General features: G+C 45.8%; 1 protein-coding gene across 1 annotated transcript in view; it reads left to right on the plus strand.

Moving 5' to 3' along the window:
* cep112 (centrosomal protein 112) overlaps nucleotides 1–13921 on the plus strand; it is a 557597-nt gene that overhangs the window by 142932 nt on the left and 400744 nt on the right. The window lies entirely within an intron of this gene.

A 13921-nucleotide genomic window follows, 5' to 3' on the forward strand; every position in this document is an offset into this window, starting at 1 on the left:
AATGAATATAAGTTTCACAACTGTGTTTGATGGGATCATTGTTAGAGTGTGATGCAGTCGTACACTTGTGAGATTCTCTAAAGGCAACATACTTTGGACTTCTGATTCTGCGCCTGTATTTCAAGGAACTCCATCTGCTTGTTTCCTGTGAGTGGGGTCATTATAGTAATCTTTCCTGTTAGCGGTTTGAGCTAATGTCTTTCTTCCTTCTAAGATATGTGTGTATGACTGCACAGCACTTCGGAAGTTGCAGTATATTCTGATCGTGTGACTGCTAAAAAGAATTTAAAGGCTTTGCACAGTAAACCAAACAGCTGGAAAAAGTAAAATTTCAATGAATATACTGGTCAGCATTGCCTGATTTTCCTCTGAAAGACTAAAAAAACTTTGTTTGATTTACTCAGTGCATGGCTGTCTCCAGGAAACCACTTGGCTTTTCTGAGAGAGAATAGAATAGAATAGAATAGAAATTTATTGTCATGTACTTTTACATGAAGAATACAGTGAAAAGCTTTCTAAGTCACCACACCACGCCACCTCTGTTAATGCAGAAGTTGTACATAATGATTAAAAAAAGAAGTAAAATTAAGACAAAGTTCATTGTGATTCAGTTAGTGGCTGGGCTTGAGGAAAGCTGATTAAGGAAAGCTGGTTATACCCTGAAGATAGAACTGGAATGACACTGCCATTTTGGGACAATAATGTCATACTGGGACATGACTGCCATGCTGGGCTGAATGCCTCTGCCGAAGGAAACTGTCATGCTGGGCCACTATGATGGGTCATTGGAAACCACCTCATCACTGAGGGCTAGGAGAAGCCTCCTGTTCTCCATCCGACATTCCTCAGATGTTGCCGCCATTCTGCTGTCCATCCCTTCGGGCACCCAGGCCTAGCTGTGGACTGGCTGGGGGAGTCAGCCCAGGACCTGCTTCTTGGTCAAAGGGTGAACCTGGGCTGGGGTGGAGAGGAGAGCTTGATGTCAGGGTATTGGGCATCATGTTCAGAAGCATTACCACTTGCATGTCAAAACCTGTAGCGGCCTTTCCTACTTTATATTGTTGGTGCCTTTCCAAAGGTGAAGAAGGTTACTTATCAATTAGGTCAATAAGCTGAGGATGGCAGGTGGAGTTTAATTTGGAGATATGTGAAGTATTGCATGTTGGTAAAACAAAAAAGGGCAGGACTGATACAATTAATGGTATGGTTCCGGGTACTGTTGTAACAGAGAGACCGATTCTTGTACTAATTCTTAGAAATTTGATAGGGTGATTAAGAAGGCATTTAGCATGCCTTCCTTCATTGTTCAGACCTTTTGTGTATAGGGGTTGGGATATCATGTTGAGGTTGTACAGGGTGTTGGTGAGGCCTCTTATATAGTACTGTGTGCATTTCTGGTCATTTTGCTATAGGAAGGAGAGGGTTCAGAAAAGATTTACCAGGATGTTGCCAGGAATGGTGGGTTGAGTTATAAGGAGAGGCTGGGACCTTTTTCACCAGAGTGTATGAGGTTTAGGCGGTGACCTTAAGGTTTATAAAATCATGAGAGGCATACATAAGGTGAATAATAAGGAGAGTTCAAAACTAGAGGGCATATTTTTAAGGTGAGAGGAGAAAATTTTGAAAAGGACATCAGAGGCAACTTTTTTACAGAGAGAGTGTTTCATGTATGGAAAGAACTGCCACAGGGAGTGGTAAATACAGGTAGAGTTAAAACATTTAAATCACATTTGGATAAGTTTGTGAATAGGAGAAAGTGAGGACTGCAGATGCTGGGGATCAGAGCTTAAAAATGTGTTGCTGGAAAAGCGCAGCAGGTCAGGCAGCATGAAAGGAGAAGGAGAATCGACATTTCGGATATAAGCCCTTCTTCAGGAATGAGGAGGGTTTGCCAAGCAGGCTAAGATAAAAGGTAGGGAGGAGGGACTTGGGGGAGGGTGATGGGAATGCGATAGGTGGAAGTAGGTTAAGGTGAGGGTGATAGGCCGGAGAGAGGATGGGGGCGGAGAGGTCAGGAAGAAGATTGCAGGTCAAGAAGGTGGTGCTGAGTCTGAGGGTTGGGACTGAGAAAAGGTGGGGGGAGGGAAAATGAGGAATCTGTATTCATCCCTTGTGGTTGGAGGGTTCCTAGGCGGAAGAGGAGTCGGTCTTCCTCCAGGCATCGTGTTGCCATGGTCTGGCGATGGAGGAGGCCAAGGACCTGCATGTCCTTGGCGGAGTGGGAGGGGGAATTAAAGTGTTCAGCCACGGAGCGGTTGGGTTGGTTGGTGCGGGTGTCCCAGAGGTGTTCTCTGAAACGTTCCGCAAGTAGGCGGCCTGTCTCCCCAATGTATAGGAGGCCACATCGGGTGCAGCGGATGCAGTAAGTGATGTGTGTGGAGGTGCAGGTGAATTTCTGATGGACATTGAAGGATCCCTTGGGGCCTCGGAGGAAAGTGAGGGGGGAGGTGTGGGCGCAAGTTTTGCATTTTTTGCGGTTGCAGGGGAAGGTGCCGGGAGTGGAGGTTGGGTTGGTGGGGGGTGTGAATCTGACAAGGGAGTCGCGGAGGGAATGGTCTTTCCGGAACGCTGATAGGGGTGGGGAGGGAAATATATCCTTGGTGGTGGGGTCTGTTTGGAGTTGGCGGAAATGACGAAGGATGATCCGATGTATCTGGAGGTTGGTGGGGTGGTAGGTGAGGACTAGTGGGGTTCTGTCCTGGCGGGAATCTCCCATCCACCGCCTCCAACCTCATAGTCCCACAACCCCGTACCGCCCGTTTCTACCTCCTCCCCAAAATTCACAAACTTGACTGCCCCGGCCGACCCATTGTCTCAGCCTACTCCTGCCCCACCGAACTCATTTCTGCATACCTTGACACGGTCCTGTTCCCCTTAGTCGAAGAACTCTCCACCTATGTTCGGGATACTACCCACGCCCTCCATGATTTTCGCTTCCCTGGCCCCCAACGCCTTATCTTCACCATGGACATCCAGTCCCTATACACCTCCATCCCCCATCACGAAGACCTCAAAGCCCTCCGCTTCTTCCTTTCCCATCGAACCAACCAGTACCCTTCCACTGACACTCTCCTTCCACTGACTGAACTGGTCCTCACTCTTAACAGCTTCTCCTTCCAATCCTCCCACTTCCTCCAAACCAAAGGAGTAGCCATGGGCACCCGCATGGGCCCTAGCTATGCCTGCCTCTTCGTTGGATATGTGGAACAGTCCATCTTCCGCAGCTACACTGGCCACACTCCCCACCTTTTCCTCCGCTACTTTGATGACTGTATCGGCACTACCTCATGCTTCCACGAGGAGGTTGAACAGTTCATCCACTTTACTAACACCTTCCACCCCGACCTCAAATTTATCTGGACCGTCTCAGATTCCTCCCTCCGCTTCCTAGACCTCTCCATCTCTATCTTGGACGACCGACTCAACACAGACGTATACTATAAATTGACTGCTCCCACAGCTACCTAGATTACACCTCTTCCCACCCTGCCCCCTGTAAAAATGCCATCCCATATTCCCAATTCCTTCGCCTTCGCCGCATCTGCTCCTAGGAGGACCAATTCCAATACCGAACAACCCAGATGACCTCCTTCTTCAAAGACCGCAATTTCCCCTCAGACGTGGTGGACGATGCTCTCCACCTCATCTCCTCCACTTCCCGCTCCTCTGCCCTTGAACCCCGCCCCTCCAATTGCCACCAGGACAGAACCCCACTAGTCTTCACCTACCACCCCACCAACCTCCAGATACATCGGATCATCCTTCGTCATTTCTGCCACCTCCAAACAGACCCCACCACCAAGGATATATTTCCCTCCCCACCCCTATCAGCGTTCCGGAAAGACCACTCCCTCCGCGACTCCCTTGTCAGATCCACACCCCCCACCAACCCAGCCTCCACTCCTGGCACCTTCCCCTGCAACCGCAAAAATTGCAAAACTTGCGCCCACACCTCCCCCCTCACTTCCCTCCGAGGCCCCAAGGGATCCTTCAATGTCCATCAGAAATTCACCTGCACCTCCACACACATCATTTACTGCATCCGCTGCACCCGATGTGGCCTCCTATACATTGGGGAGACAGGCCGCCTACTTGCGGAATGTTTCAGAGAACACCTCTGGGACACCCGCACCAACCAACCCAACCGCTCCATGGCTGAATACTTTAATTCCCCCTCCCACTCCGGCAAGGACATGCAGGTCCTTGGCCGCCTCCATCGCCAGACCATGGCAACACGATGCCTGGAGGAAGACCGACTCATCTTCCACCTAGGAACCCTCTAACCACAAGGGATGAATACAGATTCCTCATTTCCCCTCCCCCCACCTTTTCTCAGTCCCAACCCTCAGACTCAGCACCGCCTTCTTGACCTGCAATCTTCTTCCTGACCTTTCCGCCCTCACCCCCTCTCCGGCCTATCACCCTCACCTTAACCTCCTTCCACCTATCGCATTCCCAAAGCCCCTCCCCCAAGTCCCTCCTCCCTACCTTTTATCTTAGCCTGCTTGGCACACTCTCCTCATTCCTGAAGAAGGCTTATGCCCGAAACGTCGATTCTCCTTCTCCTTTCATGCTGCCTGACCTGCTGTGCTTTTCGAGCAACACATTTTTAAGTTTGTGAATAGGCAAGATTTGGAAGGATATGGGCCAAATGTAGGCAAGTGGGACTAGTTTAGTTTGGGAACATAGTCAGCATGGACTAGTTGGACTGAAGGGCCTGTTTCCGTATTGTACGATTCTATGGCTGCCACTTCCTGCCTTTTATCACTTGTGTAGGATATAATGGCTATAAATTTTCTTAAAATTTTCAACATTTGCTGCAGGATCTTTAATAGCTGTTCTGGCCTTTATACAACTAACTTCTTTCTTAAACTGAAAATTTCTCCTTGCACCTTAAACAGTCGACTTAAATATATGCCAGGTGAGGGTCTGTAACACAACAGGATACATAGAGTTTGAGCAAGAATTTCAAGGTTTTTTTAAACCTGGAATAGTTAGATTTTAATATTGCTTTGCATTTAGCCAAGAGAAAGAAGAAAATATTTTCAAGAGCTATGTGACTGAATGTTGCTTTGCTGTTTACTAACCTTCCTAGCCTTGAAATCTTATTGAATACAAATATGTGCAATCAAATGTAATCAAGTTAGGCGACCAGTAATTGCTACCTCAGGGCTGCTATTACATATGCGTATGTCTGGGTAAACCTTTACAGTGCCTTTTCAGGTAAGGTTCCGACCACTGGCCAGATTTACACAAATTACACAGATTTATAATTACAGTGAAGATAATAAATGCTGGAGATCACAGTTGTCAGACAGCATCCATGGAGAGAGAGCAAGTTAACATTTTCACTCTAGATGACTCTACATCAGAGCTATTTTTCAGCAGCGGAGTTGAGAGAACGTGAGCTGGGGGCAGCCGGGAAGGTAAGTTTGAATATAAAATACTTACCTCATGGATCAGTAAAGTGAAGGCTGAACTGGAGCAGAAGTGGACATGGGGACTGCTGGGTAAGTAAACTAATATATTTGGGCAGTGGCTAAACCTGAAACACTGCATGTTCATGTCTCCCAACTGTCCTGCTCCTCGAAGCAAATAGAAAATACTCTATGTGGAAGGTGTTTTTTAAAGTTCTTTTGGCAATTTAGAGCAGAGGGGTTGGAAGCTAGGGCAATTGCATGCTCCTCTTGCTGGATGTGGGAAGTAAGGGTCACCACTACTACTCCTGCTGACTTCATCTGCGAGAAGTGCACCCAACTCAAGCTCCTCACAGACTGCATTAGGGAGCTGGAGCTGGTTGAACTTTGGATCATTCAGAAGCTGAGGGGGTGATTGAGAGGAGTTATAGGGAGGTAGTCGCACCTAAATTACTGGATAAAGGTAGTTGGGTGACTATAGGAGAGGGAAACAGTGTCAGCAGACAGTACAGGAATCCCCTCTGGCCATTCCCCTCAATAATAAGTATGCCGTTTTGGACCCTATTGCGGGGGATGACCTACCAGGGGAAAGCCAAAATGGCCAGGTCTCTGGCTCTGTGGCTCAAAACGGAAGGAGGGAGAATAGCAGAGCGATAGTGATAGGAGATTCAATGGTTAGAGGAACAGACAGGAGATTCTGTGCTTGTGAACGAGACTCTTGGTATGTTGCCTCCTGGGTGCCAGGGTCAGGGATGTCTCTGATCGAGTCTACAGGATTCTTAAGGGGGAGGGTGAGCAGCCAGAAGTTGTGGTACAGATTGGTAACAATGACGTAGCTAGGAAAAGTGAGGAGGACATGAAAACTGAATATAGGGAGTTAGGTTGGAAGCTAAAAGGCAGGTCAAACAGAGGATTAATCTCAGGATTGCTACGGTGCCATTGGCTAGGGAGGTTAGGAACAGAGAGCAAGTGCAGCTGAACATGTGTTTGCAGAGCTGGTGTAGGAGGGAGGGCTTCAAATATGTAGATCATTGGGATAACTTCTGGGGAAGGTGGGACCTGCACAAGGAGGACGGTTGCACTTGAACTGGAGAGGTACCAATGTCCTGGCCAGGAGGTTTGCCGGAGCTCTTTGGGAGGATTTAAACTAATTTGGCAAGGGGATGGGAGCCGGAGCTGTGGATCAGAGGATGGGGTAGCTGGTGAACAGGCAGGTATAGCATGCAGCGAGTCTGAGAGGAAGGACAGACAGTTGCCAGGACAAAGTTGCAGTCAGTGTGATGGGTTGAAGTGTTTCTATTTCAACGCAAGAAGTGTCAGGAATAAAGATCCTAGAGTGTGGATCTGTACTTGGAGCCATGATGTTGTGGCCATTACGGAGACTCTGATATCACAGGGGGAGAAATAGCTGTTGGATGTTCTGGGGTTTAGATGTTTCATAAGGAATGGGGAAGGAGGTAAAAGAGGTGGGGAAGTGGCATGGCTAATCAGGGATAGTATCACAGCTGCAGAAAGGGAGGTCATCAAAGAGGGTTTGTCTGCTGAGTCAGAAATAGGAAAGAAACAGTCACTTTATTGGGAGTTTTCTATAGAACCCCCAATAGCAACAGAGACACAGAGGAGCAGATCGGGAGGCAGATTTTGGAAAGGTGCAGAGGTAATAGGATTATTGTAATGGGTGACTTCAACTTCCCCAAAACTGATTGGAACCTCCTTAGTGCAAGTCATTTGAATGGAGCAGATTTTGTCAGGTGTGCCCAGAAAGGATTCCTGATCAATGTGTACATAGGCTGACTAGAGGGGAGACCATATTGGATTTGGTGCTTGGCAACGAACCAGGTCAGGTGTCAGATTTCTGGGTGGGAGAGCATTTCAGTGATAGTGATCACAACTCCCTGACCTTTAGTATAGTCATGGAGAGGGATAGGAGCAGACAGTGTGGGGTAATATTTAATTGGGGCAGGAGGAATTCCAATGCTATTAGGCAGGAACTGTGGAGCATAAATTGGGAACAGATATTCTCAGGGAGATGCATGACAGAAATGTGGAGGTTGTTTAGAGAGCACTTGCTGCGAGTGCTGTATAGGATTATCCTGTTGAGGCAAGGAGGGGATGGGAGGGTGAAGGAACCTTGGATGGCATGAGATGTGGAATATCTAGTCAAGAGGCAGAAGGAAGCTTACTTAAGGTTGAGGAAGCAAGGATCAAACAAGGCTCCAGAGGATGACAAGTTGGCCAAGAAGGAACTGAAGAATGGACTTAGGAGAGCTAGAAGAGGGCATGAAAAGGCCTTGATGGTTAGGATTAATCAAAACCCCAAGGTGTTCTGGACTTATGTGAGGAACAAGAAGATGGCCAGAGTGAGGGTAGGGCCAATCAGGGCTAGTGGAAAGAACTTGTGTCTGGAGTCAGAGGAGATAGGGGAGGTCCTTACTTGGCTTCAATATTCAGTAGTGAGAGGCACCTTGTAGTTTGTGAGGGCAGTATGAAACAAACTGATATGCTTAAACAGGTTGATGTTAAGGAGGAGAATGTGCTAGAAATTTTGAAGAACATGCTGATAGATAAGTTCCCTAGGCCAGACGGGATATAGAGAGGAACCTTGCTTATCCGAATATCAATTATCCGAATTTCAGATTATCCGAAGAAGATTTCGAGGTCCCACAAAAATGTTACATCAAAGAGGTAAGTGTATTTGATTTACCTGTACTGAAGAACATAAGAAAACCCTGGCAAAAACAAAGAACCACAAGCTGAAGCATCAGCAACTGGATATGTTTTAGGTAAGGATTGTTACATAGCCCTTTGAAAAGTAGGTGTTTTACAGTATTCCTGTCACTTCACCAGGCTGTTCATTAAAAAAAAAGGCTGAGAACGTAACCGCATGCGTGAGGCGGTGCTTCTATCTTTCTATCGTGTGACTGAGTTCCCACAAACGACAAATAATCTTGTGATCGTAGAAGCTGTTCAGTATCTTGCATAATGCTGGGAATTCATTGGAAGGGTTTAGTCCTTCTCATTTTAACATGTAATTTACAGGTGCAAACATTAGTTTGTTTAAATGGCAGATCCATTAAAATTATAGATTTAAACAAATTCTCCAATAGCGCACAGTGTTAGATCAGTATAGCTTCCCTTGTTGAAGGTAAAATCGGTTATCCGAACAAAATAGTGCCTGCCCATCTTATTTGGATAATTGAGGTTCCTCTGTACTCAAGCTTACTTGAGGCAGTGATGGAAGTATTGCTCTGCCGTTGGCGATGATCTTTGTCCATTGGTGTAGTGTCAGATGATTTGAGGGTGGCAACTGTTATTCCTTTGTTCAAGAAAGGGATTGGGGTAACCCTGGGAATTACAGACCAGTCAGTCTTGCGTTGATGGTGGGCAGATTATTGGAGAGGATTCTGAGAGGCAGGATTTATGAATATTTAGAAAAGGATAGTTTGATTAGAGATCGTCAGCATGGCTTTGTGAGGGGCAAGTCATGCCTCATAAGCCTTATTGAATTCTTTGAGGATGAAAAACCGCATTGATGAAGATCGAGCAATGGATGTGGTGTATGTAGATTTTAGCAAGGTGTTTGATAAGGTAGTCTCCATGGTAGTCTCATTCAGAAAGTAAGGAGGCATGGGATACAGGGAAATTAGGCTGTCTGGATACAGAATTGGCTGGCCAATAGAAGTAGATGGAAAGTATTCAGCATGGAGCTTGGTGACCAGTGGTGTTCTGCAGGGAATTGTTCTGGGACCACTGCTGTTTGTGATTTTACTTAATGACTTGTATGAGAGTGGGTTAGTAAGTTTGCCGATGACACAAAGGTTAGTTGAGTTGTGGATAGTGTGGAAGGCTGTTTTAGGTTGCAATGGGACTTTAACAGGCTGCAGAGGCTGGGCTGAGAAGTGGCAGATGGAGTTCAACCTGTAAAAGTGTGAAGTGATTCATTTTGGAATGTCGAATTTGCATTGGCAGCGCGGAGCACAGAGGGATCTTGCGGTTCATGTCCATAGATTCCTCAAAGTTGTCACCCAAATTGTTAGGGTTGTTAAGAAGCCATATGGTGTGTTGGCTTTCCTTAGCAGGGGGACTGCAGCTCTATAAAGCCCTAGTTAGATCACGCTTGGAATATTGTGTTTAGTTCTGGTCACCTCCATTACAAGAAGAATGTGGAACCTTTAGAGAGAGTGCAGAAGAGATTTAGCAGGATGCTGCCTGGACTGGAGAGCATGTCTTATGAGGTAAGGTTGAGGGATCTAGGGCTTTTCTCATTGGAGTGAAGAGGATGAGAGGCAACTTGATAGCGGTGCACAAGATGATGATAGGCATAGATAGAGTGGATAGCCAGAGACTTTTTCCCAGGGCGGAAATGGATATCACGAGGGGGCATAATTTTAAGGTGATTGGAGGATGGTTTAGGGGAGGTGTCAGAAGTTCTTTACAGAGAGTGTGGTGGTTGCTTGGAATGCATTCCCAGCAGTGGTCATACAGTGAGACACATTAGGGGCATTTATGTGACTTTTGGATAGGCACATGGATGACAGAAAAGATGAAGGGTATTTAGATTAGTTCAATCTTAAAGTATGGTAATAGGTCGGCACAGCATCGAGGGTCGGAGAGCCTGTACTGTGCTGTACTGTTCTATGTTCTACGTTCTATTTCCAGTAACTTAATCCTACAATTTGTTGTTGCAGTGTTCATTCAAATGAACATGGAGAATGGAGTTGGCTGCGATTGTTTGGGATTAGATTGTAATCCCTTTGAAGAAAGAAGGATGATATTTTATAGGGTGGGACAAATTCTTTAAATCTAGGGATTTATGGCACATCAATACTGTCACTGTTTTTGGGTCTGTAGGCCTGGATAAAGGGAAGGTTATGATGTAGTGATAATGCCACTGGGCTGGTAATCCAGCGCTTGTGGTGGCATGGGTTCAAATCCCACCAAGGCTGATGGTGAAAATTTGTGGTGCTGTCTTGTGGCACAGTGGTAGTGTCCTTATCTTTGGATTGTTCCAGAGGCGTGTACTGACATCTCTGAACAGGTTATTGAGAAAAGAAAAATGGTTTTGTGAATTATTTCAGTGCTTCATAAGATTAAGTAGATCAGGAGATGAGACTGGAGCAGAAAGGACGTCAGTGAATATATGATTTTTTATTCAGAATGATAATATCTATCCTTATTTGAATATAAAACTAACATTACCACTTAGTTTAATGTTGGCACCTCTGATCTTTTTGTTCCTAAAAATATTTATTGCAGCACTCAGCTTTTATAGGTCTTTCATGGGATGTGATTGGCAAAGCAAACATATGTTGTCCATTCCTTATTGGCCTTGAGAAGGTGCTGGTGAGCTGCTGATTCACCATGGTTTGGAAGGCTGTTCCCGAATTTTGATCCAGTGACGTTGTTCCAAATTGAAATGTTGAAGTGCTTGAACGTGTGTGTACTATGCAACGTCATCCTTCTAGCTCATAAAACTTACAACCTTGGAAGATGCTGTTGAAAGACAAATGCTGCAGTGTATCGTGCTGTCTCTATGTGTTGGTGATGGCACAAGTGAGCGTTTAAGGTGGTGGATGGGGTACCAATCACACTTTGGTGGAGCTGTACTCACCCAGCCAAAAGAAGATATTCCATCACTCTTCAGAAGTATGCCTTATAGGTGGTGGACAGGAACTGGGAAGTCAAGTGATCAATTACTTGCCACAGAATTTCCAATCTCTGACTTATTCTTGTTTGCCGAAATGTATCTAGTTTAGTTACATTTCTGGTTAATGGTAATCCCAGCATCTCTGTGATTGCGGATGCAATGGTGGTGATGCTACTGAATGGCAAAGTGGGTGGACTGTGTCTTGTTGGAGGCAGTCTTTCCCCAAACTGTTACAGGGTACTTGCTACTTATTGCCCTAAGCCTAAGCAAGGACCTTTTCAGTATTTTCAAGTTCAAATGATATTGAGCATATTCACGAAACATATCCCTTTAGATGTCATGGTCAAGGGAAATCATTCTTTAAACAGCTAAAGATTGTTGGCCTGGGCATCGACTTAAGAAACTCCTGCAACCATGTTTTGGGGCTATGATAATTGGCCTCCAACAACCACAACCATCTTTCTTGTACTCAGTATGACTTCATCCAATGGAACATTTTCCCTGATTCCAGTTGATTTCAATTTTATTATGTCTCCATGATACCACATTCAGTCAAATTCTGTCTTGATGTTAAGAGCAGTCAATCTGACCTCACCTCTGGATTTCAACTCTCTTGATGATGTTTACTCCAAGACTGTAAGGAGGTCAGGAGCCAAATGATTTGGAGATGCCGCTGTTGGACTGGGGTGTACAAAGTTAAATATCACACAACACCAGGTTATAGTCCAACAGGTTTATTTGGAAGCACTAGCGTTTGGAGTGCTGCTCCTTCATCAGGTGGTTGTGGAGCCAAATGGTCCTAAATTAAATATCAGCAGCTTATTCCAGTGTAACCTCAGTTTAATAGCTCTGTCAATGACAACTTTTGTCACCTTGCTGATGAACAAGAGTAAACTGATGAGGCAGCAAATGGTTGGGTTGGATATGCCCTGCTTTTTGTGCAGATATTTATACTGCCTGGTAGGTGGCAGTGTTGTAACCGTACCACAGAGTTAAAAACACCAGGTTATAGTCCAACAAATTTAATTGGAAGCACACTAGCTTTCGGATCCTCTGGACCCATGGCGAGGAGTCACTGATAAAACTACACAGTGACATCAACAAGTTTCATCCCACCATCAAACTCACCATGGACTACTCTCGACTGTCTGTCTCATTCTTGGACACGTGCGTCTCCATCAAGGACGGACACCTCAGCACCACATTCTACCGCAAACCCACAGACAACCTCACAATGCTACACTTCTCCAGCTTCCACCCAAAACATATTAAAACAGCCATTCCCTATGGACAAGCCCTACGCATACACTGGATCTGCTTAGATGAGGAGGAACGTGACGGACACCTGGAAGTGCTCAAGGATGCCCTCACAAGAATGGGGTACGATGCTCAACTCATCGACCGTCAGTTCCGACGTGCCACAGCAAGGAACCGTAATGACCTCCTTAGGAGACAGACACGTGCTGCAGCTGACAGGGTACCCTTCATTGTTCAGTACTTTCCAGGGGCTGAAAAATAAGCCATGTTCTTCGTGATCTGCAACACATTATCAATGAGGATGAGCACCTCACCAAGACCTTCCCCACACCTCCACTACTTGCGTTTAAACAACCGCCAAACTTCAAATAGATCATTGTTCGTAGCAAACTGCCCGGCTCTCAGGACAACTCCATACTCCATCACGGTGGATGCTGCAAGACGTGTCAGATTGTGGACATAGATACCACTATTACGTGTGGGAACACCTCCCACTTTGTACATGGCAGGTACTCATGTGACTCAGCCAACATTGTCTATCTTATACGTTGCAGGCAAGGATGCCCGGAGGCATGGTACATTGGGGAAACCGAGCAAAGGCTACGACAACGGATGAATGGGCACCGCACAACAATCAGCAGACAGGAGGGTTCCCTCCCAGTTGGGGAACACTTCAGTGGTCCAGGACATTCAGCCTTGGACCTTCGGGTGACCATCCTCCAAGGTGGACTTCGGGACAGGCAGCAGAGGAAAGTGGCCGAACAGAGGCTGATAGCCAAGTTCGGTACCCATAGGGAGGGCCTCAACCGGGACCTTGGGTTCATGTCACATTACAGGTGATCGCCATTGCACTACACACACACACATACACACACACACACCGGACACAGGTACACGCAGACACCCACACACACCCTCACAGACTTAAGACACTCTGCACTCACTATACACACACACACACACATACACACTTTCTCACACTTACAACCCCCACCCCAGACAGACACACACACAGACAAAGACCCACATGCACACATATATTTTGTGTGGTGAATTTGTACTTGCAGAGTTACATTGCACTTTGCTCAAAAACTGCACTCATTCATGTAGAACTCTGAGCTCAAAAACTGCATGAATTTATGTAAAACTCTTATCTCACTTTTTAGATTAGAATCAATCTAAACATCAGGTCATAGACTGAGAACACAGGGGGCTAACACCTTCAACATATTGTCTCGCTATCACCATTGTTAACAGCTAACCCGAGAATGCAACTTTAAAAAAAAGGGTTTTGTGATTTACACATGAAAGAAGTGAAACTATCACTGTATTCTAACAGATGAAAGGCTTAACAGACAATCAATTTTTCAATATATAATTTCATTTACATCACACTGTAAATTTTTGCTATAAATTCTGTGTTACGATCAAGCCCTCCACTATCACCTGATGAAGGAGCGTTGCTCCAAAAGCTAGTGTGCTTCCAATTAAACCTGTTGGACTATAACCTGGTGTTGTGTGATTTTTAACTTTGTACACCCCAGTCCAACACTGGCATCTCCAAATCTGTACCACAGAGGTCTGCTGATAGGTCATTTTC

The sequence above is a fragment of the Chiloscyllium plagiosum genome, unplaced genomic scaffold, assembly GCF_037043375.1.
Source record: "Chiloscyllium plagiosum isolate Xiang-an unplaced genomic scaffold, Cpla_swu_hap1 HiC_scaffold_25, whole genome shotgun sequence".
Classification (NCBI taxonomy): Eukaryota; Metazoa; Chordata; class Chondrichthyes; order Orectolobiformes; family Hemiscylliidae; genus Chiloscyllium; species Chiloscyllium plagiosum.